The following is a 26,106-nucleotide window of genomic DNA, read 5'->3' on the forward strand; positions in this document are numbered from 1 at the left end:
ATGATATTATACATGTTTCAATGCCATTCTCCCAAATCATCCCACCCTCTCCCTCTCCCACAGAGTCCAAAAGCCTGTTCTATACATCTGTGTCTCTTTTGCTATCTCATGTACAGGGTTATTGTTACCATCTTTCTAAATTCCATATATATGCATTAGTATACTGTATTGGTGTTTTTCTTTCTGGCATGCTAACAAATATCTTGACTGTGTAATCTTACTTAATCTTTAGAAAAAGTCTATAGATAAATTGCACTTAGCATTTTTAAAGCATTCACTTTATCACGATCTGCTTTACTTATCACACACATCTATATAATCTGCAAAGACATGCATAGTTCTGCATTGCACAAAGAAGTTCTCACAGAAACAGAAATATGCTCAAGATCAAAATCTCAAACATGAAAAAGCTTGAACTGAAATTCTAGTTCTTTTGATTCTGCATTTCCCATCATTTCTCATTTATTTTATCTAAATCAAGAATTCATGTTTTTTGATAATGAAGAATTTTAGAAGAAGAAGAAATTGGAAGAATTTTAATCTAACAAGAACATCACCATTTTTTGTAACTTCATTCTAATGTACCTAACCACAGAGTGGAGATATCTAGTCTGTGCCCTGGTCAAGCCTGCCTGAGATGCACGCCTTCTGTACAAGCAGCTCAGTCACTCGTCTTTCACAACACATTTCAACACTCTTGTCTCCCATAAAGCCCTCCTTGATCACTCTAGTCTACTATTCTTTTGTTTATTCAACTTTCTGAGCATTTATTCTATGCTCTCTTTTATTGTCATTTACCTTTTATGCTAATGCTTACCTCTTCAATTTGACTGTTAACGTCCTCATGCAGACACACCATAGATTCACACAGTACCTGGTTCAAACAAGTATGCAGTTGTTTGGTGATGATGATGGCGATGCGATGGTGGTGATGACAGCAATACTTACAACAACATCTCCAATTTACCTCATGTGTTCTTTCCATGACTGTGACTCTGGCAAGCAACAATCAGCTGGTCACTGGTAATTGACCTGTTCAGTTGTATTCACTCATTTGATTCAGAATATTTCAGGAGAGTCTACTATACACTAGAGCCTATCTAGATATTGGAGTTGCAAAGACAGAGAGTTTTGAACTTCAGAACTTACATTCTAATGGAAGAGATAGACTTAAAAACAAATGTGTAGTATGATGATGTATTTCAGGTATTCTCATATGAATATTATCAGGACAGCAAAAATGAGAGAAAGATTCCTAATTTATTTATGAGAGGAAAGGTAGGTTCCAGGAAAACTTCAGAGAAAAAGTCAACTTTGAACCAAATCTTAAAAGATGATTAAGTGGAACAAACCCACTTATGCCTGTTTCTTTCTACTATTGGTAGCAAATATGTCCCAGTGCATGACAAGACCACTAGTTTAAAGTGCCTGGAGCTGAAACAGAACTGGAGATTTTGACCTTCAGTGACTGGAGTAGGAGGTAATGACATGATCTAATTTAAGGAAACAAATTATCTGTTATTTCAAGAAGTTACTGTGAAATGACCTGAAATTGTGTTGAGATCATTGTGGCCTGCTCTTGCAGAAAAGAGGTATCTCTGCCACTGTGTGGGATTCTGAAGACCGCATAACAAAAACAAAATAGGTTTATTTTGCTCTTGAGACTATCAGAAAAAGAGTCTCATTATACACTATTATGTTATACACATACACTAATATGTCTCATTATACACTATTAGGCAAAATCTCTACATTGCCACATAAATATTGCTTTATTTAACACATTTATTTAGCACCTGCTCTATGCCAGGTACCATGACAGGATCTGAGAACTGTAGCAATGAGCAAAACTGACACAAATCATTATACTCCTGAAGCTTATACTCCAGTAGGAGGAAATTAACAGTAAGCAATTAAATAAGTCAATCATACAGTATATTAGATAAGGAAAGTTCTATGGGAAAAATTAAAACAGAGAAGGAAGGTAAAGAGTATTTTAAGGTAGGGGGTAGGTAAGAACTTGTATTTTTAAATAGGCTGGTTAGAAAAGGCCTCACTCAGAAGGGGGCAATCAAGCTGAAATGTGAAAAAGATGAGGGCTCAAGCCACAGAAATATGAGGAAGGAGAAAATTCCACATTTGGTAAACAGCATGTACAAATTCCCTGAAGCAGGACTACACTTGAACCAGTTAAGAAATATTGGGGAAGCCAAAGTGGCTGGAATGGAGTAAATGAGGGGAATAATACTGAGATAATTAGGGGACAGACTGAGTAGAGTTTTCATATTTTTCTAAGTATATTGGCTTTAACTCTTAGTGGCATGGAGAATCACTGAAACTTTAAAGCATGATCTGTCTTACATTTCAACGGGATAACTTAAGCTTCTGTATTGAGTATATTCTCTGGGGGATGAAGGGAAAAGTTAAAGAGAACAATTAGGACTTGGTTTTCGTAATCCAGGTGAGAAATCATGTGGCTCAGCCCAGGACGGTAGTGGTAGATAGTAATGAGAAGAGGTCAGAATCTGAACATACTTTGAAGAAAAAGTCAGAATGATTTGCTAGTGAATGAGATTTTTGATAGGAGAGAAAGGGAAAAATAAAAGATTATTATTTTGACCTGTCTGTTTGCCATTAACTGAGATGGGGAAGACTGTAAGAGAATCAAGTTCTGAAGTAAGATCAAGTTTTGGACATGTTATATTTGAGATATTTGTTGAACATTCAAGTAGGATGAGTGTAGGAGACCAGAAGTTAGAGGGAGAGATCTGTTTTGTACACATTCACTTTTGAGTCTCAGCATGTATATGGTATTTGAAGTCAGGAGACTGGATGAGATCACCAATGAGATAAGTTTAAATACAAAAGACAGTCCTGGAGGACCACAGTATTTAGAGGCTGTGAACAAGAGAAAGAACTAGCAAAAGATTTTAAGAAAGATAGGTCAGTGAGGCAGGAGGAAAACTAGGACCTTTTGATGTGCTGGAAGCCAAGCAAAAGAGGTTACAGAAGGAGTCATCAGCTGTACCTAATACTGCAGTGGATCAAGGTGAGTGAGTTCTGAGAACTGATCGGTGTACTCAGCATTACAGTAGTCATTGGTGACTTGATAGGGAAAGTTTTAAATGTGGAGTGATGGGGAAGAAAGCCTGACTAGTTTGGGTTTGAGAGAGAATGAGGGTTGAGACATTGGATACAGGAAGTACACACAACTCTTTGAATGAGTTTTCTTTAAACCAGTCAGAGAAATGGAGCTGAAGTTAGAGAGTATGGTATTAGCTTTTTGTGTGTTTATTTTTAAGAAGATAAAAATATTATATACCCACAATATGCACAACTTCCTTATCTTTATTGGAGGGATAAAAACTACATGCCCAGTGTAGACATAGACTAAACTGTAGGCACCTATATTGTGCTGCTCCTTTAAAAGAAATTAAATGTTGCCAGTGTTTGGATTCTTTCAAAAGAAAATTTTCCTTAATCTAACCAAGATATCAATCAGAATAATTTGACTTAAACTGTAAAATCATGAGCCTGAAAATTGTCAACCAAAGTCAAAATTCAATAGTAATATCCCTGGTTGATTTACTCTTACAAGAACATTATCAGTTAATAATTAATATAATAATTTGTTCTGTGCACTCTATGTGCTATTCTCAGTCACTCAGTAGTGTCTGACTCTTTGTGACCCTATAGACTGTAGCCTGTCAGTCTCCTCTGTCCATGAGATTTTCCAGGGAAGGATACTGGCATGGGTTGCCATTTCCTCTTCCAGGGGATCTTCCCAACTCAGGGCTCAAACACATCTCCTATATTTCCTGCATTGGCAGGTAGATTCTTTACCACTGAGCTACCATAGTTTGGTGGCCAAATTATAAAATTTTGATCATTTAAGACTTCATATTTAATATAAATATTATGCTTGGAAGAATTTCAAAATATAGAGCTAATATCAACTTTGAAGATGATTTAATTTAATGTGTATATTTTATCAGTTGATAACTTCAACCAGAGACTAAAATAACATAACTGAGATCACCAAGCCAGTTAAACAGGGCCAGGACTAGAAACCAGCTAAGTAAGGGCCACTCAGCTGTGTCTCAGGCTTCAACTTTGGAGAATACCCTGGCTATGTCTAAAATAGGGACATCTCTATCAGTTTATATGTTAATTTAACACCAAGAAAAAATATTATAAGAAAAAGCTGCTAATTTAGCTAGTAAACGATGAAATCAACACTGTGCATTTTTTCCCCTTCAGTCTGCAGCTGAAAGAATTAGTGCCCAACAATTCTAATTCATTCAGTATATACTCAGAGAGCACCTTCTGTATTCCAAGCTCCACAGAGGGTCTAAGAGGAATATGATGAACTCAGTATGTCCCCAGGGCTTAGTGTCATTCGTAGAGAGAAGAAGAGAAAGGGACTGACAATTTATAGGCCAGACACCTTCATAAACAATCTCTTCTTATATTTCACCATAGCTATGTGAAGTAGGGATGATCACATATTTTTTACCGATAAGGAAACTGGGGTTAATTTGCTCAAAAAGTCAGAGTTATATAGTATAGTGAAAGTTGCTTAGTTGTATCTGACTGTTTTTGACCTGTGGACTAGTCCATGGAATTCTCCACGACAAAATACCAGAGTGGGTAGCCTTTCCCTTCTCCAGGGATCTTCCCAACCCAGGGATCAAACCTGGGTGTCTCGCATTGCAGGTAGATTCTTTACCAGTTGAGCCACAAGGGAAGCCCGATATAATATAGGTGCTGTTGAAAGTAGGGATCATATTCTTTTGATGAACATCCCGTAGAGAACTGAAGCCTATTTTATTTACAAGGTAGGGTGGGGGAATTTGTCATCTGAGAAACTATATTTTTGATGGACTGAAAAGAAAAGGTGAAGGAAAATATTTTCATAGAACACAAGAGAATCTTTCATATGTCTTGACCCAGGTTGGCAAAGAAGGAGGTGACATGCTGTCCTCTTCGGTCTAGGTAGGATGCAGGAGAGCAGGAGGGTATGGAAATGCCCTATAGTTAGAAGTGTGTTGGCCAAGCCCAGGAAACCAACAAATGTCCACAATGCCACAACAGTATATGGGCATTTTTAAAGAAGTTGGTGATGAATTTCTACTAAACTCTATCTTTGGAAAAGTGGTATTTTAATAACTTAAAGAAAAATGGATTCAAATAAATTACTATCAAGTATAATGGTGGAAAACATACATCTATAAATCAGAATACCTGGATTTTTGTCCTAGCTCTGTCACTTACTAGCTTTGAGAATAGTGGAAAGCCACTTAAGTAGGCTAAGTCCTATTCCTTCATCTTTAAAGTCAACATGATAAGTGCTACTTTAAATCACTTTTGAGAAGAACAAGTGAGATTAACACATATAAAAGTACTTTAAAAATTCTAGAATGTATGACATTCTATGTACAAACCTTAGTTACCATTATTCTTATATAAGTACTGTTAAATTTCTAAATGTGATATAAGATAGTTTTAGCATACCAGGATATTGGAGTTTTTAGTTACTTATCTTGGTTTTGAGAGCCTTTGGCTCTGAGTGACCTAGAATCACAAAATCTAGTTACATCCTTGGGCCATTTCAAAGAATCTCGGGAGTTCTAGAGCCCTTGGAGTAAACAATAAGATGGGTTGCTTCAAACTGAAAGAAAATTCCAAGGTACTATCCAGTAGCAGACCTAACAATTAACATTAAATTATGCATAATATCTTTGTATTAGTACTTTTTTTCTATTTTTTGACAATTTTTATGGTATTTTTGGAGTGCTGTGAGTCAGTCATCGAGACTACTCTGAAAATTAAAATGAAAGTATGCTTATACAACTATCAGTGTGTTGAGCTGAGAACATAGGTCACTATCCTTGAGTATGAACTGATGGGCCATTGAAAGCTTGGAATTTTCAATGTGCCAGGTAAGGAATAGATATTTCTCAGAACTAATATGAAGGAAATGATGAGCAGAAACATCCTTAACATATTAAGTTCTTGCATAGAATTCTAATTCATTTGCTTGTTTTGTACATGATTCACACTTGAAATCTTCAGTATAGAAGATGGAAGTTTATTTTACTAGGAATGTGAAGACTTAATTAGAACTGTGGCTCACTTATTCTTTGAATTATTCTTTTTTTATTTTTTTTAATTTAAATTTATTTATTTTAATTGGAGGCTAATTACTTTAATTATTCTTTATCTTTATTATTTCCCACCTCATTATTCTATTCATGATTGCAATAGATGGAAGGTAAATTGCTCTGATTCAATGGGTTGAAGTTACTGAAGAATTTGATAGTTGAAGTTCTTCTTTAGCTTCTTGAAACTGAAATAAATTTGCACTAAATATACAGTTAACAATTTAAATAAAATATATTTTATCAACTGAAAACAATTTTCATGAGACTAAGTTAAGCCTGACCTTTCTGACTTTGTGGGCAAAGAATTTGATTAAAATTGATAGCTAGTGTGACTACCCTTTAGAGCTATGAAACACTTCTTTTTTTCATCATTCTAGTTTTTCATTTTATTTTAATGACATATTATTTTAATAAAATGTCAATTTCTGTTGAATAAAGCTTAGATATTTATAACACTTTTAAAAGATCTCTACAAAATGATAACAAATGAAATATACCATTTGGATATTGAAGACATATCTGCTGGGGACTACCTGTTTAATAGTGGACTGGAATCAACATTATGGTTTTGACTGAGGAGCTACTCTCCATGTGTGAAAAACAGAACAGGGAAACAGAAAAAAACTTCATGTACTTTTGTTGTTCAGTCGCTCAGTCGTGTCCGACTCTTTGCGACCCCACAGACTGCAGCACGCCAGGCTTCCCTGTCCTTCACCATCTCCCAGAGCTTGCTCAAACTCATGTCCATTGAATCAGTGATGTCATCCAACCATCTCATCCTCTGTCATCCCCTTCTCTTCCTGCCTTCAATCTTTCCCATCATCAGGGTTTTTCCCAATGAATTGGCTCTTTGCATCAGGTGGCCAAAGTATTGGAGCTTCACCATCAGTCCTTCCAATGAATATTCAGAGTTGATATCCTTTAGGATTGACTGGTTGGATATCCTTGCAGTCCAAGAGACTCTCAAGCATCTTCTCCAACACCACAGCATCAATTCTTTGGCACTCAACATTCTTTAGGGTCCAACTCTCACATCCATATGTGACAACTGGAAAAACCATAGCTTTGACTATATGGACTTTTGTCAGCAAAGTCATGTCTCTGCTTTATAATACACTGTCTAGTTTGGTCATAGCTTTTCTTCCAAGGAGCAAGTGTCTTTTAATCTCATGGTTGCAGCCACCATCTGCAGTGATTTTGGAGGCCAAATAATAAAGTCTGTCACTATTTTCATTGTTTCCCCATGTATTTGCCATGAAGTGATGGGACTGGATGCCATGATCTTCATTTTTTTCACGTTGAGTTTTAAGCCAAATTTGGCCAAATGAGATTGTGGTTACCTTGGTTCAGAACTGCTTAGTCACCAGTAACAGAGGTCCACTGAAAGTTACTCTAACACCAGTGAGGCACTAATTGGTAAGAAACAAGATGCCTTTCAGAGCAGGCAGGATAGCCAGCCTCACAGGTAGCTAGAACCAGAGACTGGACAAGAGACCAGCAGCCTGACTACTTGTTAGCTGGTCTCCACATCAGTCCTCAGAGTCACATGCCTTTCATTTTCACTTCTCTCTGCATATATGCTTTATTTTTCTCTCTCTGAAACCTGACTTTCCCTGATTACTTTTTATTGTCCCAATACAGCCATTCCAGTTAAAAGCTAGTGGAGCCAAGTCCTAGTATCTTTTGTGTTCTGATTAAATTTTTGGAGTTTGAGGCTCACTTAATTCCCTTTGGAGCTGATGGTATAGTCTGACTTTAAGATCCCTAGGATTCTAAGTGAGTCCCAGAATTCTATGGAGGAGAGAAGCTCTGAGGACTGGGCCCCAAAGTATTGGCATGGCTTGGTCAGGAAGAAGCTGGGAGAAATTGGGATTTCATCTGGTATTCTTGGCTCCCTCTCATGGCTCTATATGGATGTCATTACCCCATCTGGGGGCATCTGCTGCCCTCACACTCTTCAAAATTTTCTTTTCTATCCATCATCTTTCTTTGACAGCAGTAGAACTTTCTTCAGATCCATTTCAACTATCCCCATTGCTATTTGTACCCTACAAGCTATGATGTTCTCTCATTTATTCAGCTATGATCTGAATGACACTATCTGACAAACACAGAACCCTTCGTAGTCAACTAAGAGTACTTGTTTTCAAAAGGACTTTAAGCAGTGACTCAAATAATGAGAGTACCAGATACTAGGCAGGGGGCATTTGAAGTCAGGAAAGTCTTAAAGTAAAAGGCAATTCATAAAAATTTGTATTTGAGTCTCAACTCCATTACTTTGGGCCGTGAGAACCTGGAAATTTGCTGGCATCTCTGTTCCCAAATTTTTAATAATCTCACTTCTACTTATCCCATAGAATTGCCATATTAAATTGGATAAAGTATGCCAGTATGTAAAGTGCCTAAATGTTGTAGGATTTCGGTGAATGATAATTGAAGATTACCCTCAGTCCCCTACTCCCACTACATGCCCTTCACTCAAATCTCATTACAAAAATGGTTGCCTTAGAGTAGGACCAACACTCTGTGGGCACCTTGGAAATACTACTGGCTCCTCTCTCTGGGGCAGATATTTCCTACTCTTTTATGCACAGATTGTCTCCACAGGATATCACACCCTTCCAATAAAAGCATAATGGTTATAAATTTGAAGACAACAAAGGGACTCAAGACTTAGAGGCACTTTGGATCTAAAAGGTGACTACTGACATTTTAGATCAAGGAGAGTATAGGGATATGTTTCTAGTGGTACCACCTTATAACCCTAGAAGCCTCGTTCTTACAATATCTGTGTTAATTTATAATTCCACGGACAGGGAATCCTGGTGGGATACAGCCCATGGGGTCACAAAACGTCAGACACAACTGAGTGACTAACACACATTAATTTATAAATAACCATGCCCCTTTGCAAGGCCATAATCATGAAGATAATAATCTTATTAACAGCTGCTATATTTTCACGACAACTTTGTATTTAACACATCAAGTATTTCACATATTATCTCCCACAAAACTCTCAGAGTCATTACTGCTCTTTTCTTTTTGAATTTTTTTTTATTTTAATTGGTGGCTAATTACAATATTGTGGTGGGTTTTGCCATATATTCACATGAATCAGCCATTGGTGTACACGTGTTCCCCACCCTGAACCTCCCTCTCACCTCCCTCCCTATCCCATCCCTCAGGTTCATCCCAGTGCACCAGCCCTGAGCACCATGTCTCATGCATCGATCCTGGACTGATGATCTATTTCACATATGATAATATATAAGTTTCAATGCTATTTTCTCAAATCATCCCACCCTCATCTTCTCCTACAGAGTCCAAGGTTCTGTTCTTTACATCCGTGTCTCTTTCGCTATCTCACATATAGGGTCATCGTTACCATCTTGCTAAATTCCATATATATGCAAAAATATACTGTATTGGTGTTTTCTTTCTGACTTACTTCACTCTGTATAATAGACTCCTGTTTCATCCACCTCATTAGAACACATTCAAATTCATTCTTTTTAATAGCAGTAATATTCCATTGTGTATATGTACCACGGCTTTCTTATACATTCGTCTGCCAATGGACATCTAGGTTGCTTCCATGTCCTGGCTTTTGTAAACAGTGCTGAGATGAACATTGGTGTGTCTTTCAATTCTGGTTTCCTTGGTGTATACGCTCAGCAGTGGGATTGCTGGGTCGTATGGCAGTTCTATTTCCAGTTTTTTAAGGAATCTCCACACTGTTCTCCATAGTGGCTGTACTAGTTTGCATTCCCACCAACAGTGTAAGAGGGTTCCTTTTTCTCCACACCCTCTCCAGCATTTATTATTTGCAAATGTTTCAAAATTATTTATTTATTTATTTTTACTTTACAATATTGTATTGGTTTTGCCATACTTCAACATGAATCCGCATTGTTTGCAAACTTTTTGATAGCAGCCATTCTGACCAAAGTGAGATGGTACTTCATTGTGGTTTTGATTTGCATTTCTCTGATAATGTGCAATGTTGAGTATCTTTTCGTGTGTTTGTTAGCCATCTTGATGAAAGTGAAAGAAGAGAGTGAAAAAGTTGGCTTAGAGCTCAACATTCAGAAAACGAAGATTATGGCATCTGGTCCCATCACTTCATGGGAAATAGATGGGGAAATAGTGGAAACAGTGCCAGACTTTATTTTTTGGGGCTCCAAAATCACTGCAGATGGTGATTGCAGCCATGAAATTAAAAGACGCTTACTCCTTGGAAGAAAAGTTATGACCAACCTAGAGAGCATATTCAAAAGCAGAAACACTACTTTGCCTACTAAGGTCCGTCTAGTCAAGGCTATGGTTTTTCCAGTAGACAGGTATGGATGTGAGAGTTGGACTGTGAAGAAAGCTGAGTGCTGAAGAATTGATGCTTTTGAACTGTGGTGTTGAAGAAGACTCTTGAGAATCCCTTGGACTGCAAGGAGATCCAACCAGTCCATTCTGAAGGAGATCAGCCCTGGGATTTCCTTGGAGGGAATGATGCTGAAGCTGAAACTCCAGTACTTTGGCCACCTCATGCGAAGAGTTGACTCATTGGAAAAGATTCTGATGCTGGGAGTGATTGGGGGCAGGAGGAGAAGGGGACGACAGAGGATGAGATGGCTGGATGGCATCACTGACTCGATGGACATGAGTCTGAGTGAACTCCAGGAGTTGGTGATGGACAGGGAGGCCTGGCGTGCTGCAATTCATGGGGTCACAAAGAGTCGGACACAGCTGAGTGACTGAACTGAATGGAACTGAGCCATCTGTATGTCTTCTTTGGAGAAATGTCTGTTTAGTTCTTTTATTGGGTCACATTTTTCTGGAATTGAGCTGCAGGAGTTGCTTGTATATTTTTGAGATTCTTTGTCAGTTGCTTCATTTGCTATTATTTTCTCCCATTCTGAAGGCTGTCTTTTCACCTTGTTTATAGTTTCCTTCGTTGTGCAAAAGCTTTTAAGTTTAATCAGGTCCCATTTGTTTATTTTCGCTTTTATTTCCATTACTCTGGGAGATGGATCATAGAGGATCCTGCTCTGACTTACGTCCGAGAGTGTTTAGCCTATGTTTTCCTCTATGAGTTTTATAGTTTCTTGTCTTACATTTATATCTTTAATCCATTTTGAGTTTATTTTTGTGTATAGTGTTAGAAAGTGTTCTAGTTTCATTTTTTTACAAGTGGTTGACCAGTTTTCCCAGCACCACTTGTTAAAAAGTTTGCCTTTTCTCCATTGTATATTGTCTCCTTTGTCAAAGATAAGGTGTCCATAGGTGCATGGATTTATCTCTGGACTTTCTATTTTGTTCCATTGATCTATATTTCTGTCTTTGTGCCAGTACCATAGTGTCTTGATGACTGTTGCTTTGTAGTATAGCCTGTCGTCAGACAGGTTGATTCCTCCAGTTCCATTCTTCTTTCTCAAGATTGCTTTGGCTATTCAAGGTTTTTTTGTAGTTCCATACAAATTGCTAAATTATTTGTTCTAGTTCTCTGAAAAATACCATTGGTAGCTTGATAGGGATTGTATTGAATCTATAGATTCCTTTGGGTAGTATACTCGTTTTCACTACATTGATTCTTCAGATCCATGAACATGGTATATTTCTCCATCTATTTGCGTCATCTTTGATTTCTTTCACCAGTGTTTTATAGTTTTCTATATATAAGTCTTTTGTTTCTTTAGGTAGATTTATTCCTAAGTATTTTATTCTTTTCATTGCAATGGTGAATGGAATTGTTTCCTTAATTTCTCTTTCCATTTTCTCATTGTTAGTGTATAGAAATGCAAGGGATTTCTGTGTGTTAATTTTATATCCTGCAACTTTACTATATTCATTGATTAGCTCTAGTAATTTTCTGGTGGCATATTTTTGTTTTCTATGTAGTGTATCATGTCATCTGCAAACAGTGAGAGTTTTATTTCTTTTCCAATCTGGATTCCTTTTATTCCTTTTTCTTCTCTGATTGCTGAGGCTAAAACTTCCAAAACTATGTTGAATTGTACTGGTGAGAGTGGGCATCTTTGTCTTGTTCCTGGCTTTAGGGGAAATGCTTTCAGTTTTTCACCATTGAGGATAATGTTTGCTGTGGGTTTATCATATATGGCTTTTATTATGGTGTGGTATGTTCCTTCTATGTCTGCTTTCTGGAGGGTTTTTATCATAAATGGATGATGGATTTTGTCAAAGGCTTTCTCTCCATCTATTGAGATAATATATGGTTTTTATCTTTCAATTTTTTGATGTGCTGTATCACTCTGATTGATTTGCAAATATTGAAGATTCCTTACATCCCTGGGATAAAGCCCACTTGGCCATGATGTATGATCTTTTTAATATGTTGTTAGATTCTATTTGCTAGAATTTTGTTAAAGACTTTTGCATCTGTGTTCATCAGTGATATTGGCCTGTAGTTTTCTTTTTATGTGGTTTCTTTGTCTGGTTTTGGTATTAGGGTGATGGTGGCCTCATTTGAGTTTGGAAGTTTACCTTCCTCTGCAATTTTCTGGAAGAGTTTGAGTAGGATAGGTGTTAGCTCTTCTCTAAATTTTTTGTAAAATTTAGCTGTGAAGTCATCTGGTCCTGGGCTTTTGTTTGTTAGAAGATTTTTTATTACAGTTTTGATTTCTGTGCTTGTGATGAGTTTGTTAAGATTTTCTATTTCTTCCTGGTTCAGTTTTGGAAAGTTATACTTTTCTAAGAATTTGTCCATTTCTTTCAAGTTGTCCATTTTATTAGCATATCATTTCTGATAGTAGTCTCTTATGATCCTTGTATTTCTGTGTTTTCTGTTGTGATTTCTCCATTTTCATTTCAAATTTTGTTGATTTGATTTTTCTCCCTTTTTCTCTTGAATTTGGCTAATGGTTTGTCTATTTTATTTAACTTCACAAAGAACCAGCTTTTAGCTTTGTTGTATTTGGCTAGGGCCTCCTTTGTTTTGTTTTTATTTTTTTGCATTTATTTCTGCCCTAATTTTTATGATGTCTTTCCTTCCACTATCTGCTTCATTTCTTCTTTTTCTAGTTGCTTTAGTTGTAGAGTCAGGTTATTTATTTTATTTTTCTCCTGTTTCTTTAGGTAGGCTTGTATTTCTATGAACCTTCCCCTTAGCACTGGTTATACTGTATCCCATAGGTTTGGGGTTGTTGTGTTTTCATTCTATGCATATTTTGATTTCCTTTTTCATTTCCTCTGTGATTTGTTGGTTATTCAGAAGTGTGTTGTTTAGCCTCCATATGTTTGCATTTTGAATAGTTTTTTTTCTTGTAGTTAACATCTAATCTTACTGCATTGTGATCATAAAAGATGCTTGAGATGATTTCAATTTCTTTGAATTTACCAAGGCTAGATTTATGGCCCAGGATGTGATCTATCCTGGAGAAGGTTCCGTGTGCACTTGAGAAAAAGGTGAAATTCATTGTTTTAGGGTGAAATGTCCTATAGATATCAATTAGGTCTGGCTGGTCCATTGTATCACTTAACGTTTCTGTTTCCTTGCTAATTTTCTGGGTTTTTTTGATCTATCCATAGGTGTGAGTGGGGTATTAAAGTCTCCCACTATTATTGTGTTACTGTTGATTTCCCCTTTCATACTTGTTAGCACTTGCCTTACATATTTTGGCGCTCCTATGTTGGGTGCATATATATTTATAATTGTTATATCTTCTTTTTGGGTTGATCCTTTGATCATTATGTAGTGTCCTTCTTTATCTCTTTTCACGGCCTTTATTTAAAAGTCTATTTTATCTGATATGAGCAATGCTATTCCTGCTTTCTTTTGGTCTCCATTTGCGTAAAATATCATTTTCCAATCCTTCACTTTCATTCTGTATGTGTCCCTAGGTTTAAGGTAGGTATCTTGTAGACAGCATGTATAGGAGTCTTGTTTTTGTATCCATTCATCTAGTCTTTGTCTTTTGGTTGGGGCATTCAACCCATTTACATTTAAGATAATTATTGATAATGATTGCCATTTACTTTGTTGTTTTGGGTTTGAGTTTATAAACCTTTTATATGTTTCCTATCTAGGGAAGAACTTTTAGCATTTGTTGAAGAACTGGTTTGGTGGTGCTTAATTCTCTGAATTTTTGCTTGTCTGTTAAGCTTTTGATTTCTCCTTCATATTTGAATGAGATCCATGCTGGGTAAAAAAAATCTGGGTTGTAGGTTTTCTCTTTCATCACGTTCAGTATGTCCTACCATTCCCTTCAAAGCAAAAGCAAAAATAATACCCAGTTGTGGATTTGACTGGTGATAAAAGCAAGGTCTGATGTGGTAAAGAGCAATATTGCATAGGAACCTGGAATGTCAAGTCCATGAATCAAGGCAAATTGGAAGTGGTCAAATAGGAGATGGCAAGAGTGAACGTCAACATTCTAGGAATCAGCAAACTAAAATGGACTGCAATGGGTGAATTTAACTCAGATGACCATTATATCTACTACTGCAGACAGGAATCCCTTAGAAGAAATGGAGTAGCCATCATGGTCAACAAAAGAGTCCAAAATGAAGTACTTGGATGCAATCTCAAAAACGACAGAATGATCTCTGTTCGTTTCCAAGGCAAACCATTCAATATCACAGTAATCCAAGTCTATGCCCCAACCAGTAACACTGAAGAAGCTGAAGTTGAACAGTTCTATGAAGATCTACAAGACCTTTTAGAACTGACACCCAAAAAAAGATGTCCTTTTCATTATAGGGGACTGGAATGCAAGAGTAGGAAGTCAAGAAACACCTGGAGTAACAGGCAAATTTGGCCTTGGAATGCAGAATGAAGCAGGGAAAACACTAATAGAGTTTTGCCAAGAAAATGCACTGGTCATAGCAAACACCCTCTTCTAACAACACAAGAGAAGACTCTATACATGGACATCACCAGATGGTCAACACCAAAATCAGATTGATTATATTCTTTGCAACCAAAGATGGAGAAGCTCTATACAGTCAACAAAAACAAGACCAGGAGCTGACTGTGGCTCAGATCATGAACCCCTTATTACCAAATTCAGACTGAAATTGAAGAAAGTAGGGAAAACCACTAGACTATTCAGGTATGACCTAAATCAAATCCCTTATGATTATATAGTGGAAGTGAGAAATAGATTTAAGGGCCTAGATCTGATAGATAGAGTGCCTGGTGGACTATGGATTGTGGTTCATGACATTGTACAGGAGACAGGGATCAAGACCATCCCCATGGAAAAGAAATGCAAAAAAGCAAAATGGCTGTCTGGGGAGGCCTTACAAATAGCTGTGAAAAGAAGAGAGGCGAAAAGCAAAGGAGAAAAGGAAAGATACAAGCATCTGAATGCAGAGGTTCAAAGAATAGCAAGAAGATATAAGAAAGCCTTCCTCAGCGATCAATGCAAAGAAATAGAGGAAAACAATTGAATGGGAAAGACTAGAAATAACTTCAAGAAAATTAGAGATACCAAAGGAACATTTCATGCAAAGATGGGCTTGATAAAGGACAGAAATGGTCTGGACCTAACAGAAGCAGAAGATATTAAGAAGAAGAGGTGAGAATACACAGAACTGTACAAAAAAGATCTTCAAAATCAAGATAATCACGATGGTGTGATCACTCACCTAGAGCCAGACATCCTGGCATGTGATGTCAAGTGGACCTTAGAAAGCATCACTACGAACAAAACTAGTGGAGGTGATGGAATTCCAATTGAGCTATTTCAAATTCTGAAAGATGATGCTGTGAAAGTGCTGCACTCAATATGCCAGCAAATTTGGAAAACTCAGCAGTGGCCACAGTACTGGAAAAGGTCAGGTTTCATTTCAATCCCAAAGAAAGGCAATGCCAAAGAATGCTTAAAGTACTGCACAATTGCACTCATCTCACACTCTAGTAAAGGAATGCTCAAAATTCTCCAAGCCAGGCTTCAGCAATACATGAACCGTGAACTTCCAGATGTTCAAGATAGCTTTAGAAAAGGGAGAGGAACCAGAGATCAAATTGCCAACATCTGTTGGATCATGGAAAAAGGAAAAGAGTTCCAGAAAAACATCTATTTCTGCTTTATTGACTATGCCAAGGCCTTTGACTGTGTGGATCACAATAAACTGTGGAAAATTCTGAAAGAGATGGAAATATCAGACCACCTGATGTGCTCCTCTTGAGAAACCTATATGCAGGTCAGGAAGCAGCAGTTCGAACTGGACATGGAACAACAGACTGATTCCAAATAGGAAAAGGAGTACATCAAGGCTGTATATTGTCACCCTGCTTATTTAACTTATATTCAGGGTTCATCATGAGAAACATTGGGCTGTAAGAAACACAAGCTGGAATCAAGATTGCTGGGAGAAACATCAATAACCTCAGATATGCAGACGACACCACGTTTATGGCAGAAAATGAAGAGGAGCTAAAAAGCCTCTTGATGAAAGTGAAAGTGGAGAGTGAAAAAGTTGGCTTAAAACTCAACATTCAGAAAGCTAAGATCATGGCACATGGTCACATCACTTCATGGGAAATAGATGGAGAAACAGTGGAATCCGTGTCAGACTTTATTTTGGGGGGCTCCAAAATCACTGCAGATGGTGACTACAGCCATGAAATTAAAAGACACTTATTCCTTGGAAGAAAAGTTATGACCAACCTAGATAGCATATTGAAAAGCAGAGACATTACTTCGCCAACAAAGGTCCGTCTAGTCAAGGCTATGGTTTTTCCTATGGTCATGTATGGATATGAGAGTTGTCAGGAGTTCTCTGGTGTTCTCATGTTTTGGATTTATGCCTCCTGCTTCTGGTTTTCAGTCTTATCCTTACAGTAGTCTCAAAACTTCTCCATCGATACAGCACTGATGATAAAGCATCTAGGTTAAGGGTGAAAAGATTCTACACAGTGAGGGACACCCAGAGAGGTTCACAGAGTTACATAGAGAAGAGAAGAGGGAGGAGAGGATAGAGGTGACCAGGAGGAGAAGAGGAGGAATTAAAAGGGGGAAGAGCAATCTAGTCAGTAATTAATTCCCTATTTACTCTCCTCAGTCTGGAAAACTCAGAGTGTTTCACGGAGTTACATGGAAAAGAGAAGAGGGATGAAGGAGATTGAGATGACCAGGAGGAAATGAGGAAGAGTCAAAAGGAGAGAGACCAATCTAGCCAGTGATCAGTTCCGTAAGTGTTTTCCACAGCCTGAAACACCCAAAGAGATTCACAGGGTTAAGCAAAGAAGAGAAGGGGGAGGGAGGAGATAGAGGTGACCTGGGGGAGAAAAATGAGAGTCAAAAGGGGAGAGAGCAATGAAGACAGTAATCACATTCCTAAGTAAAGATGGGTACTGAAGACTGGATTCTTAAAGGTACAAAATTAATAACAAATACCAAAAAGCAAAGATTAAAAATCTAGAGTAGAGGTTAGACTCTCAAAAATACAAAATTAAAGAAAAAATCACAAAGGTATAAAAATACATAAAATATATATGAAATTTGCTTTAAAAATAGGGTCTTTTTTGCAAGGTAATAGTAGGTTTTAAAAACAAAATTAGAGTAATAAAGAACTTAAAAATAAAAGAATTAAAAAATGATAGTAGTAAAATATATCTAGGAATTTCTCTAGAGCTGTTGAGGAGAGTGTGGGGTCAGTTCAGTTTCAGATGGTTCCTTGCTCCAGCTTATACTCCTTCTCAAAGTCTATAGGTCCCTTCCAATGTAGTCAATTGGAGAAGGTAATGGCACCCCACTCCAGTACTCTTGACTGGAAAATACCATGGATGGAGGAGCCTGGTGGGCTGACATCTATGGGATCACACAGAGTCAGACATGACTGAAGTGACTTAGCAGCAGCAGCAATCTAGCCAATGCTAACTACAGGGTTTTAATCTGTTGCACCTGTCACTTTTAAAGCATTTCCCTCTTCTTTGTTTATTTTGGCTTCCTCTGTTTGCAAGTCTCTTCAGTATCTAACTTCTGCCCTGACACAAGGGAGCAAAGGTGGTCATTCATTTAGGCTCACTTGTTCAATTGTGCTGTGGAGAGGGAGGAGCACTGCAAACAAATATCACTGGCATGTGTGGGGGTTCTCAGAGTGTCTGGGCCACACTGGCTTTGTCCCCGCTCACCGCATGTGTGCTTTCGTGGTTTACAGGCTCCAGGTTGCTCTGCAGGGGAACTATCTAAAGAGGGCCCTGGATTGCATGCACTTCCCATATCTAACCCACTCAGGTTCAGGTTCTTGGGTACTCCACAAAGGCACAAACTCAGTTGGGCCTGTGTTTTGTGCCCTTCTCAGGTCCGAGCAGCTCAGGCGACTAGGTGCTTGGCGAGCACACTCTCCCCAGGTGGGCGGTGCATCTTATCTCCTCCCTGGTCCTGGCTGCTTGGTTTCTCATCATCGTGCGCAGTGGGAGCACCCTCTCAGGTGTGCCCTGTGTCTCCTCTGGGGAGCTGATCTCTGGCTGCAACCCTCCTGGCAAATGTCAACCGTCCAGGATCCCAGGAAGACTTGGTTAGCAACTGGGAGCCTGCTCGCAGTTTGGTAGAGGATGCCATCTCTGGGGCCGAGTTTGCCCCTTCCTGGCTCTGACTGTCACATGCCTGCCTCCCTGCCTCCAGTGGGGGATGGGCTGGTCCACAGCCAGCTAGCTCTCCTCTGGTATTCTCTCAGTCTTAGTTCTGTGAGCGGGCCTGCAATGCCTTAGGTCAGAGCTTTTTGTGGGAAATTTCTCTCTCTCTCTGCCTTTCCTCTTTTTTTCTTTTTTTCCCCTCTCTCTGGCTATGCCATGGTTTGGGTTGCTATCTCATGTTAGCTCCCTCAGATTGCCCTCAGGGCATTCAGGCCCGGTCCTTACCCTAAGCAACGCAGCCTGCACCTCCCTGTTCAACCCCCACCTGCTGGTGGTGGATGCAAGCATCTGGGCTACTTCTCTGCTGGGAGTTGCAGTTAGGCGCATAATCTGTGGGTTCTATTTATTTATTTTTTCCTCCTGGTTATGTTGCCCTCTGAGATTACAAACTCCCCACAGACCCTTTGGTGAGAGGGTTTCCTGCTGTTTGGAAACTTCTCCTCTTTCACGACTCCCTCCCCAGGACAGGTCTCCATCCCTAACTCTTTTGTCTCTCTTTCTATCTTTTATATTTTGTCCTACCTCCTTTTGAAGACAATCAGCTTCCTTTCTGAGTGCATTCAGAAGTTGTTTTGTGGTATTTGCTCAGCATTCAAATGATCTTTTGATGAATTTGTGGGGAGAAAGTGGTCTCCCCGTCCTATTCCTCCACCATCTTAGGATCGCCCCCATTATCTCATTTTACAGATAAGGAAACTAAGACTCAGAGGTGTTCAGTAACCTGTCTAAGGTATGACTGTACTGAAAGATCAGTCATAGAAAAGGCAGAGGAACCAGAGATCAAATTGCCAATATCTGTTAGATCATCGAAATAAGAGAATACCAATAAAATATCTACTTTTGTTTTATTGACTATGCCAGAGCTTTTGACTCTGTGGATCAAAACAAACTGTGGAAAATTCTTCAAGAGATGGGAATACCAGACCACCTTCCTGCCTCCTGAGAAATGTTTGCAGGTCAAGAAGCAACAGTTGGAACCAGACATGCAGCAACAGACTGGTTCCAAATTGGGAAAGGAGTACGCCAAGCTTGTATATTGTCACCCTGCTTATTTAACTTATATACAGAGTACATCATTAGAATCCTGGGCTGGATGAAGCACAAGCTGGAATCAAGATTGCCAGGAGAAATAATAACTTCAGATATGCAGATGACACCACCCTTATGGCAGAAAGTGAAGAAGAACTAAAGAGCTTCTTGATGAAAGTGAAATAGGAGAGTGAAAAAGTTGGCTTAAAACTCAGCATTAAAAAATGAAGATCATGGCATCCAGTCCCATCACTTCATGGCAAATAGAAGAGGAAAGAATGGAAACAGTGACACACTTTATACTGGGGGGCTTCAAAATCACTGCAGATGGTGACTGCAGCCATGAAATTAAAACACACTTGCTCCTTGAAAGGAAAGTTATGACTGACCTAGATAGCATATTAAAAAGCAGAGACATTACTTTGCCAACAAAGGTTCATCTAGTCAAAGCTATGGTTTTTCCAGTAGTCATGTATTGATGTGAGAGTTGGACTGTAAAGAAAGCTGAATGCTGAAGAATTGACGATTTTGAACTGTGGTGCTGGAGAAGACTCTTTAGAGTCCCTTGGACTGCAAGGACATCAAGCCAGTCAATTCTAAAGGAAATCAGTCCTGAATATTCATTGGAAGCACTGATGCTGAAGCTGAAACTCCAATACTTTGGCCACCTGATGCGAAGAACTGACTCATTGGAAAAGACCCTGATGCTGGGAAAGATTGAAGGCAGGAGGAGAAGGGGATGACAGAGGATGAGATGGTTGGATGGCATCACCAACTCAATGAACATGAGTTTGAGCAAGCTCTGGCAGTTGCTGATGGACAGGGAATCCTGGTGTGCTGCAGTCCATGGGGTTACAAAGAGTAAGATATGACTGAGTGAACGAGCTGAACTGTACCAAAAGATAGGATTCCAACTCCAAAACTGATCATTTAAATTACTAACAATATGTTGTGCTGCTCACTCCTGCTTCTGTGCAGCTTCCATAGTCTCTGTCCTCTATTACAGTGATGACCTCAGCTGCTTGGAAGTTCCAGCTCTCTATAAGCCCTCATCAAGTTGGATGGATTCCTTGAAGACTCTGCAGGCCCACAGCTGAGTTCCAAGCCTCCTCCATTTCATAGATCCAGGACCCTGCTATTCAAAGTGTGGCACTTGGACAAGCAGTGTCACCTGGGAGCTTGTTAGAAATGCAGACTCTCACCCCAGACCTACTGAGTAAGAACTGAGATTTTAAAACGTTTCCGAGGTGACTTCTATGAATATTAAAAGCAGTGATATGAGAATTGAATCACAGTGGATACAGATTATCTTAATTGTTTGGATATTTTTCAGTGTGTTAATCTCCTTTCTGCATTAGCCATAATGTTTTTGATACCTGTGAACAAACTCCACCATGAAGCTTATCACACTCTCCTTTCCCAGTTTTATTTAATAGCAGTGTCTTCACTGACATAGAATTAGAGAATTTGGGAGCCAGTAAATGATTTCGCTTGGGGGGAGTCCTCTGTTCCATGCAAAATAGAAGGTTCTGCTCAACTTCTGCTCTGGAGGTCAGAACCACTGATTGGCCAAGCCTTTACAGCTCATAGGATAAGGGATGTTTTTCTTCATTTGCTGGAAATGAACCTTCCTGTTTATTTTTTCCTTTCCACATTAGACTTGAACATAGCATAACTGCATGTGGGACAACTGTCCACCTCTGCAACCAGACATTCTGAAGGTGTCAGCTGCTGCGCACCTGAAGAAAACCCTTCTGATTCGTTTCTGAGAAAACATTTCTGTCTTATTTCTCAAAGCAGACAGAGAGAAAGGAATTCATTCATTTAAGGTAGTAACAGAGGGGCAGTGGGTCTTTAAATTCTGGCAAAAGAGAGATTTCAAATACCTGTTTGCTATAATGCAAAAGAGGGTAAAAATAGGGGGCAAACTGTTCCTACTGCTGCCAATAAATTTCAATATATCACTTTTAATCTTTTGAGGAATTCTATGATTTAGAGGTTCTGTCAATGGTCAGTAGAACAGGTGAGCTTCCTAGATCCCACTCTCCATCACTCCTCCTCATCAGACCCTATCAGAGGACTTTGAGCTGGGATGCTGGCCCATGATGACTCGGGAGCATGGAGGTCAGCTCCCAGGGCTGCTAAGACTAGGGCTCACATGGCACATCTGGAGAAGGCTAGAAACCCTGGGAGAGGGAATTCTGCATGAAATGACTTGGCTCTCAGTGCTTCCGCCAGGCCCCAGAATGATTAAAGAGTGGTTCTCAGGAGTGACATATCCTCTAGGAAAGATAGACAAGATGCAGGATTTGGAGAGGACTTCATCATCACATATGTTAAGAATCTTTTTTTTTTTTTTTCTCCCTTTGTTATAAAACTAAGGTGTTCCATTGTAGAACATTTGGAAAACACAGAAAGGTCCATAGAAGAAATCAAAATTGCCTATAACCCCATTAGCCAGAATAATTATATATTGGGTTATATTTCCTTTTAGATATACATTTTTTATTTAATATCATTCATCTTCATTAGTAAATATTGTCAAAACATAAAATAACTGCTCCACGTAAATATGCCCAGGCATTATTAAATTGATTATTTTTGTGATTTATAATTTCTACCTACTGAAAATATCTGTTTTGACTATTCTTCAACAAAAGTCTTTGATTATCTGTCATTATCTCCTGAGGAAAAACTCTTAGAATAGGATTGTAAAGCAATGTTAAGGTTGTTAACAACTTTAAGGTTAAAGTTTCTGATATATATTACATTTTGCTTTCAATTTGCAACTCCAGCTGCTGAGTTTGTTAGTACTCATTGAAGCCTTGTAAGATGAAACAGTCAGTATGCTTTCAGTTATAAGTAATGATAATAATAGCTAGCTCAAAGTGGCTTAAACAGAAAGGAGATTTATTGGCTTATGTAACTGGGGGGTAACAGCTTCTTTCTATTTTTCCCCAGATAACTTCATCCTCAGTCTGATTTCCTTGCAGTTACAAGATGGCTGATGGTGATGTGCTGCTTCTTTTATAACTAAAGGAGAAAGTCCCACAACTGTTGAAAAAAGCCATTCTGATTGGCCAGGCTGGGCTGCTGCTGCTGCTGCTGCTGCTGCTAAGTCGCTTCAGTCGTGTCCGACTGGCATAGATAGCAGCCCACCAGGCTCTGCTGTCTCTGGGATTCTCCAGGCAAGAACACCAGAGTGGGTTGCCATTACCTTCTCCAATGCATGAAAGTGAAAAGTGAAAGTGAAGTCGCTCAGTCCTGACCCCATGGACTGCAGCCCACCAGGCTCCTCCGTCCATGGATTTTCCAGGCAAGAGTACTGGAGTGGGGTGCCATAGCCTTCTCCGAGGCTGGGCTAGCAACACCTAACAATGAGGCTGGGGGTTCCTGTTACTCTGATGGGCACTACTATTCAGGGAGCCGCCTAGGAGAAGAGTGAGGGTCAGGCCTCCTTGCCATTTGATTGCTCATGACAGTCAAGGTATGAATGGGCGTTGACAAGGCAACCACTAGGTCCTTTATTTCTCTGTTCAATATTGTCAGTTTTAAAAATTTTCTGATAGGAAAAAATGACATTCCACCACTATTTTATTTTGCATGTCTTTGATTACTATTGAGGTTTAATATGTTTTTAAAAAATTTATTGGCCATTTATGTCTTCTTTATTAAATTGCTTCTTCAGGTCCCTTTCCCACTGGAATCCATTCTCATACAGTTTGCAAAATCATGCTTAGGAACCTGAACATGCAAAACAGTAGTTCTCATACATTAAGCTCATCTAAGGAGTTTAAAAAATATGTTGTCATAACCCCACCTCCAAAGATTCTGGTTTAATTCATATGCAGTATGTTTTAAGGGCTTCCAAGGTAGCTCAAGTGGTAAAAAATATGCCAATGAAGGGGACATAAGAGACATGGGCTCAGTACCTGAGTTGGGAAGATCCCCTGGAGGAAGGCATGACAACACACTCCAGTATTCTTACCTGGAGAATCACACGGACAGAGGAGTCTGGCAGGCTATAGACCAGGGGGTCACAGAGTCAGACATGACTGAAGTGACTTAGCATGCATGCCCACAGTATGTTTTGAAATCTACCCTGGAGATTTACTCTCCCAGGATTGAGACATGCCTTTTGAAATACCCTTCCTCAAACCTACAGGCTTCCCTCAGCTCAGCTGGTAAAGAATCTATCTGCAATGCAGGAGACCCCAGTTCAATTCCTGGGTTGGGAAGATTCTCTAGGAAAGGGACAGGCTACCCACTCCAGTATTCTTGGGTTCCCCTTGTGGCTCAGCTGGTAAACAATCCACCTGCAATGCAGGAGACCCAGGTTTGATCCCTGGGTTGGGAAGATCCTGAGGAGAAGTGAAAGGCTACCCCCTCCAGTATTCTGGCCTGGAGAATTCCATAAACTGTATAGTCCATGATGTCACAAAAAGTCAGATACACTGAGCGACTTTCACTTTCTTTCCTCAAACCTACATATATCTTCTTCACATTGAACCTAAATTTTGCTTCTTTAATATATTATTCTGGAATCCTACAAGGTATCATAAGTAGCTCTAGTAAAGTGCAGCACTTATTCAAACACTGGTAAAAGACAGACCTAGATGAATATTCATGACCACTTAGTACACATAAGTCAAGCAATCAGCAGCTTCTCCAGCAGGGTCAGTACAACAGTGCTTAGACTCAGTGTAATCATTATTGGTCTCTTCTTTTCTAATTAAAGGGAAAAGGCAAAGATGCCCCTAAGAAACCCAACTTGGGAGCAATATATTTGTAAATAAGGAGCTAAACAGAAATGCGTTCCTGTTGAAAAGCAGAAACATATTTACTTCTACCTTGGTTGTTTATGGCATTGCAGCTGTTCTACAGAAACAAATGAAGTTATGCTTGGTTTATTCCCACTCCTAAAGAGCCCAAGGAAATGTGAGCAGACATTTCTTTTAACAAATGACAGTGCTTCTATTAAGAAACTATTCTGCATGCATCTGCCTTCTCCATGTTTGGTAAATAGCAGGGTACTTATTATTCCCAGGATGTGTTAAGTCAATGAAATCAAATAGGAAACTTTGTTCCTTCCGACATTGTACTGACAAATTGGTTGGATTTTTTAAAAATCAGAAACACCTCTCTACTTCAAATCATTAATCAGGAGAAATTGCTTTGTAAACATTCCTTTTCTGGGCCAAAACTAAGATGTGCTTCCTCCTTCAATGTTTAGGAGGGCTATTAGGCTTTTAAGTACTAACAGGAAAGCTAGCATTCCTCTCAACTGTTTCTGACATTGCCTCTAAGTGTTTATTTGATAAATCATCATGTATACTGTATACATCCATCACTGATTGATCTTTCATTATCTCACTCAGTCTTGTAGATTTTTCCACAAGCTGTTTGCTAATGTTTTATTTATCAAATTATAAAAATCTTTAGCATTTTAAACAAACACATAAACACCATCTGTGCAAAATAGTTGCAACTATTACTAGACAGAAGTAGCCATCACTGAGGCTGGCATTTGACAAGCACCTTTTGTTATCTTCAGAAAAGCTGACAGGGAAAATATATTTTAAGGGAAGGCAAGACAAAAATAGGGCATTTAGAAGCCCTCCCTTTTATAGGACATTTTAACTCAAACCTGTATAATTGCTTGTCCAAAAGGTGTAATGGAAATGCTTAAAGGACTTGATTATTCTAGCAGCCTAAGTTTACCTACCAAGTCCAGAGCAGTATTCATTTAAAGGAAGAAAGTCTTTTTTGTCTTCATGAGAGTTAATAATACAAAATGCAAATTTTTGAAAAGTATAATCAGTCCTCAAGGAAGTTGTTCCCATCTTCATAATTTGCAAATCCAGCAAAATGCAGCAAATTATGCAGTTTAGAAATGAAGAAAGAATCTCAACCCTCAAAAAGGCAACAGAGTATTACTGTCAGAGAATTCAAATGCCTCAGCAATGGTCAAAAATATATGACTGAGATTTTTCTTATTTGGCAGACAAGAAGAAAATGTCATAAAAGACCCAGGTCATAGTCAATACATTATTTTCCTGAAGTGGAAGATAAGGATAAACAAAGCTGTAGAATAGGCTAGTGCAAATATGCTCAAAAAGACACTGGGTGGGCCTCCAGGCTATTACTGGAGGCACTTTGGCTCTTACCCTGTCTTCCTGGATAGATGCCTCCCCCTCCTACACATCCCTTTGTCCTCTTTGTAGGTAGAAAAAGTATAGGAGAAAGAGGAATGGCTTATGAATCAAAAAGAAAATGGTACGAATCTCCTTCGCAAATATACCATGTAACTTAAAG

Source organism: Budorcas taxicolor, chromosome 15 (assembly GCF_023091745.1).
Source record: "Budorcas taxicolor isolate Tak-1 chromosome 15, Takin1.1, whole genome shotgun sequence".
Lineage (NCBI taxonomy): Eukaryota > Metazoa > Chordata > Mammalia > Artiodactyla > Bovidae > Budorcas > Budorcas taxicolor.